The sequence below is a fragment of the Talpa europaea genome (assembly GCF_964194135.1).
Source record: "Talpa europaea genome assembly, chromosome: 16".
NCBI lineage: Eukaryota > Metazoa > Chordata > Mammalia > Eulipotyphla > Talpidae > Talpa > Talpa europaea.
In genome coordinates, this window is record NC_140084.1 from 35007953 (window position 1) to 35014534 (window position 6582).

Sequence of the window (6582 nt, forward strand, 5' to 3'; positions counted from 1 at the left end):
ATTCTTTCTATTTCAGATGATTCTTTCACATACTTCTTATTAGAATTAGCCATGTTTCTATCCCTGGTCATCTGTACATCTCTGGAAGTTTTTTTCCTAGATAAAATATGGAAGAAGAGATGATCTGGTCTGCTAAATATTTGGTGATTTCATTGAAAATTGGCTGCATGCTGATAGCAATGTACTAAGTGCTTGAAATAATCACTTGCATGTTGAATTTGCTAAGAAATATGCTTTATGCATGCTTCTAGAGAAAATATAATATATCACAAAACACATCCAAATTTTCTGCTTCTCAAGAAAAGTTAGAAAACCTGACAAAACTAGGTTAGGATCTGCACACAACTGGCTGCAACTTTAGACACTGAAGTCCTAAATTACCTACTCATACTTATTTCTCTGCCCATGTACACTTCATTCTGTGCCTTGCCATCCTCTCCAAACTCTTGTTTTTTCATGTGGTGAAAAAAATTAAATTTAGAATTAGCCAGCTGTACTCAGTTTAGATGATCCCAATTTTGTTGGCAAGTTCCAAAGCATCCTAGCCCAGAGCCAGTGGGACTTATGCCTTCTTTTCTCCATCAGGTCTGATCAGGGTATTGACCTTGCTCATGTCAATGTCATGGAGCTTCTTCACATCCTGTTGGATCTGGTGCTTGTTGGCCTTGACATCTACCACAAGCACAAATGCGCCGTTGGCTTCTGTCTTCTTCATGGCTGATCAGTGGTCAGGGGAACTTCGTGATGGATTAGTGGTCAAGTTTGTTTGTTCTTTTGAGGATATTTGGGGTGACTTCATTGTCACACTCACTAGAAGGTGGGTGACATGCAGATCCTTTTCTTGTGGCCGTGGACCCCTTTCAGCACTGCTTTCTTCTTAGCCTTCAATTTTTTTTTTAAAGATTTGTATATTTATGCATACAAGAACCAAGGTGCAGGCCAGAGGTGCAGGGGATGGAATTGACAGGATTCACCGGAGACAGAGTGGAGAACAGAATAGGCAGAATGACCAAAATACACCGCTGAGGGGAGCAGTGGGTGAGACAGGAGAGGTCTGCTGCACCATGTGGGTCAGCTCCCTGGCCAGGGATCGAACTCGTGCCGCAGTGGCTGTGGATAGCTTCATAGTGCTGAGACTTAACCCCTTGCCCCACCAGGGAGGACCCAGCCCTCAAATATTTTGCTTTAGCTTGGTTTTTTGAGGGACAGGGGCTTCTTTCCTTACTTGTGGAACCATCTTTGTGAAAAGCCCTCTCCAAACTTTATTTTTTTTAAAGATTTATTTATTTATGCATACCAGAGCTGGGGTACAGGGCAGAGATGTAAGGGGGTAAGAGGATTCAACAGAGACAGAGTGAGGAACAGAACAGGCAGAATGACTGAAATACACTGCTGAGGGAAGCAGTTGGTAAGGCAGGAGAGGGCTGCTGCGCCATGTGGGTCAGCAACCTGGCCGGGGATCGAATTCATGCTGCAGTGGCTGCAGATAGCTTCATAGGTTGTGTCTCAACCCCTTGTACCACCAAGGAGGTCCCCTCTCCAAAATTTAAACAGGATGATAAAACGTGGAAGACAAGATAATCTTCTATGCAAGATGTCTTTAGTCTATTACCTTGTCTATCATTTCCTTCATTGTCAAAGTCAAAGTAATTAATTACTCCTTTTCTAAGTTCTGACTACCTTAGATTCCTTGAGTTATCTTTTCTTCAAAAGTTGCATACAACTCAGGCATGCTTCTTAATCTTCCCTTGTTTCTATCCTGATATTACATTCTTAAATGCTGGCATTCTCTGAAGTTTCATTATTGGAAAATTTATCTATCTGTCTTGCTTGTAACTAACATTTGAGGAGACAATATGGCTCAGTGAAAAGAGATTTGGATTTGAGGTCATAAAATGTGTGTCCTCATCATTCCTGAAGCAGTAAATAAGACCTTTGGAAATCACTTCTTTGCAAATGTAGAACACAGTGTTTTCCTTGATTTTCTGGGAGGGCCATTTTGACTAAAGAGCTCTATTTTTTTTCTGCTTTTCTAACCCAGGGAAACTAAATTCTCAATATGGGTAGGTCTGCTAAGTAAATTCTGGCCAGATTTATTGTGCAGTTTATTATGCTTTTGACAACCTTATGTAACTTTACATTACAATTCCTAATAACCCTCTTTTTGTGTGTATTGACAGCTCAGTTATTTTTGACAAATACTTCCACTTTAGTAAATGTGACTGGGCTGATGTGCTTTTTAAAAAACTCCTTTTCCCCCATGTATGCCTAGGTAAATGATCTTAGAAGTAAAACAATGGTCTCCGAGGAGTTAAGAGCTAAATCCTAAATGTTTAACTTAGAGAATTTTTTTTTTTTTTTTTTTTTTAGAAACAGAGTTAGAATAAGTAGACGGCTGCCTATTTCTTCCTGGTTTGCCCAAGAAGTCAATTTCAATATCTGAGCTTGAAACCAATAGCACAGAACAACCCACCGCGCCCCACCTTTTGCATTTTAGAATACCTCGAATCTTCTGGAAAGATAGCAGCAGAAGTAGTCTTCCAACACATGCTATAGACCTAGTACAGTGATAGGTACATGTCAATTTTATTAATCCTCACCCCACCTTACACTACTCTTGAAATTTATATCATTTGGTTTGTTTCAGTCCATGACTACAGAGGTCCATTTGTAACTTATCAAACTCCTGTTCTCAGATTTAATAATGTTCATCTCCAGGTTTTGTAAAGATGAGCTCTAGGAATGGCACACAGGTTGAATAACATATATCAACTCTGGATTTGGTAGCTTCCTTAAATTTATTTGGGGGCTCAGTTTCTCCAGGAGGCAAAATAAGGCATTTGGGAAAGATCTTTCATTCTACCGTAGTCTCTCTTTTAGCATTCTATGATTTTAGCAAATTATTTCAGGAGGCTCTCTCGGCATGTAAGGAAGATTCATGCCTTTATTTCCCATTAATCCTGAAGTTCTGTGATTTATTCCCTCAAGTTTTATAAAGTAATTACTTGCAAGAGCTCTTCCTTGTATGAACTATAATAAAAATGACTTAAGAAAAACGATTATTCCTTGCATACAATTAAGCAGAAATTAAATTAAAAGACAGGACATCTGTTCATTTCATATCAAGCATTTGAGGATGTTCCCAATGAGCTGAGAGATTGTGATGATAAGAAATTTGGGGACATAGTTTGATTTCTATAATCAACCTTTCCTGTCTCCATGTCATGCATCTCTTCAGTCCCTATTTCTGCCTGATTTGGGCCAATCTTCAGGTTGTGATAGACGAACTGTGATCATCTGCTAATGAATTAGCTGTTCAAAGGTAATCTTCACCCCTTCAAACAGACTTATTTGGGGAAAAAGAATAAACTGTGTGAATATATAATGTAAAAAGTGAAATAAAATGATAAATATCTGGGCCTCCCCGGTGGCACAGTGGGTTGAGCGCAGCACTGTGAAGCTGTCCGCAGCCTCTGCAGCACGGGTTTGATTCCCAGCTGGCCAGGGAGATTCCCACAAGGCAGGACAGACCTCTCCTGTCTCATTTGCTGCTCCCCTCAGCAGTGTATTTCAGTAGATCTGCCTATTCTGCTCCCCACTCTGTCTCTGGTGAAGCCTCTCACCCCCCACATCTCTGGCCTGTACCCCAGCTCTTGTATAAATAAAAATAAAAGGAATCTTTGAAAAAATGATAACTATCATTTATTAAGAACTCAATTTATATAAGGAACTATATTCACATTTACATTCAGCATTTCAGTAAATCACACAACATAATGAAATAAGCCCAAAGAGTTGGTTTGAACCATGAAGTCATCCATTACAGAAAGATGCCCAAAAAAGTGTGAAATTATGTAGTGAGAGGAGCTTAACCTTATTGAGCACTCATTATGTGTTAAGCAATTTGAGACGTCTTTGACCTAATTTGCTTTCCAAATCTCAGACAGTCCTATGAGGTATAGTTTTACTAATCCTTGTTCTCTAGATTAGAAGTGTTGAGACTCAGAGCAGCTAAGAGATTAGCTCAAAGTCACATTGTAATGAAGCACAATTGGGACTAAGAGTGATACTATCTCTTGCCTCTTCAGAAAAGGAGAAAAGGACCTACGTTCAGTGTTTTCCATTCTGGGGGGTGACCATTCCTCTATGGAGATATGAGGACAGAGGGAGTCTCTCTAATAAATTGTAAGCAGAAACTTTTGCTCTTATGCTTACATCGTATAATTTCCAAGGTGATCAGAGATTATTTACAGATGAGGCAGCTTGGAAAGTAAGAATAAACAAATGCAAAACTGCTATTGTCTTTTAATATAATTAAATTGAGAGGAAATAATTTTTGTTTTTCTGAGAAAGTAGGAGTAAATGACTTATTTCTTTTTTTCCCCTTTGAAATTTCCTCTGACCTCAAATATTTCTGCTACATTAAATGTCTTTTAACTGTTTCTCTTTTTTTATCTTTTATTGGAGTCACCTGGGGGAGATTTTTTTTTTAAAGATTTATTTATTTATTTATACAAGCACTGGGTACAGTCAGAAGTGCGGGAGGGTGAGAGAACTCACCAGAGCCAGAGTGGGGAGCAGAACAGACAGACTGACGAAATACATTGCTGAGGGGAGCAGCGAGCATGGCAGGAGAGGTCTGCATGCCATGTGGGACCCTCGTCCGCAGCTGGGGATCGAACTGGCACTGCAGAGGCTGCAGGTAGCTTCCAGCCCAGTGCTCAACTGCTACACCACCAGGGGAGACCCAAGATATTTTTTAAATGAGTTTCCTGTTTCCAAAGTTCCCCTGCACATCTGCTTCCCCCATAAATTCTGGGATAGCCCCAGGAGGACCAAGGCAGGGAGGGACTACAATGACCATCCATTTGGGCAGGACATCAGATGACGCAGATGCTAACTTCATATTGAGGGTCTTGATGTTCTTCAGAGCCACACTCTTGGAAGAGCTGTCATGGCTTAAGAATCTGGAGCCCCCAACAGAGCCAAAGCTGCACTGGCTGGAGTTGTAGTTGAGGCCAGAGCTTATGAGGACCCTGTAAGCCAAGTTCAGGGCACCTGAGTAGCTGCTGGTGGTCTTGTTGCTGGATACTCATGTTTTGCATCCCAGAGACCAGTTGGTTCTCCTCACCCTCCAGTAGCTTGGAGTAGGTAGGGAGGCTTCTAGCTTGGCCAGCTTCAAGTTGCTGTTCTTAACAACCAGCCCCCATACTGTTCCACATCAGCAATGGCGTCCTATAGGATAGCTCTCTGGCCTCTCTAGAGTAGGCTCTCCATCTCAGCCTGGGGTCTGCTGATATTTCAGTTCACCTCAGAAATCTCCATCTTACCATGCTAGAAGTCTTCTCTGTGCTTCCCAGCTTCCCAGTGTGCAGCTCCTTGTACTTGATCTGGCACATGATCTCAGCCACAGTCCACTTGCTAACCTTGCTGATGATGCTATCCAGGTCCAGGGAGTGGTCATTGTTCATGAACAGGACCACAGACATGTCTGAGATCTGGGACTGGAACTCACAGATCTCTTGTGCATATAGCTGCTTGAAGAATTTATCTCATCCATCCTTCTTTCTTGGCAGGACTTCAGCTCTACCTTGTTCATGTAAGTTTCATCCACATCCTTCTTGATGAAGACAAATTTGTTTTCCACCTCAGTTCACTTGTTGATCTTTGTACTTATTACTGAAATCCTCCATCAGCTCCCACATGTTGCCAAGCTCCAGCTTCATCTTATCCTTTGCCAGTAGCCCAATTGTTGATGTAGCTCTCATACATGTCCATGTTGCTCTGAGCCATTTCTTGCTGCTCCCGACATGATCAGGTGCATTTAAAGTGGCATGGCCAAAGACTCCTGCTGCTTCAGGCGGTTATAGTTGGTGGCTAAAATCTTGTTCTGCTGCTTCAGAGTCCATAACTTATCAATGGGGAGGCAAACTAGTTGTTAAAGGTCTTGATCTGCTGCTTCTTCATGTGCACAGCCTGACTGTTGGGGTCCACCTCCAGCTCAAGGGAGTTTATCAGACCCTGGTTCACTATGACAGCTGTGATACCCCCAAACTTCCAGCCCCACTGTAGACTCATGCTGGTACCCCAACTAACCCAGAAAGTGATGCTGCTTCTCCCTTGTGAGAAGGCCAAGGGACTGATATGGGAGTTAGGTGCACTTAATAGCAGCTGCTGAAGCTGCTGGGGCAACAGATAAACATATTATAGAACTTCTGGGTCACCCTGATGGACATGGCTGAGGCTGAAGTGGAGGTGAGTAGGCTGAGGCAGACAGATTTAAGATGGAATTGAGACAATGACCCTAGATGGGGCGGCTTTGAGTACTGTAACTATCTCCTGCAATTTCCTTCTTCCTGTATGCTTTCCACTGAGAGGTCAACAGTCTGATAAGTGTTTCCTTATAGGTCACTCTTTCTCTTCATGGTTTTAGTCTTATTCCTTGTCATTAACTTTCCACAGTTTGATTACGTGTCTTGGAGTAGGTTGATCTAGTATTTTGTTTAGAACTCTTTGGGCCTCTTGAATAAGATACTAGCTCACTTCTTGAGCTCAAGTGGCTCTCAGCAATTATTTATTTAA

General features: G+C 41.7%; 1 pseudogene across 1 annotated transcript; it reads right to left on the reverse strand.

The window, feature by feature from the left end:
• Positions 1–4759: 4759 nt before the first annotated feature.
• Positions 4760–6078, reverse strand: LOC311185975 (keratin, type II cytoskeletal 8-like; annotated as a pseudogene). The gene is made up of 3 exons: positions 5933–6078; positions 5354–5799; positions 4760–5163 (listed from the first exon to the last, which is right to left on the reverse strand). The product of its transcript is annotated as a keratin, type II cytoskeletal 8-like (transcript).
• Positions 6079–6582: the final 504 nt, after the last annotated feature.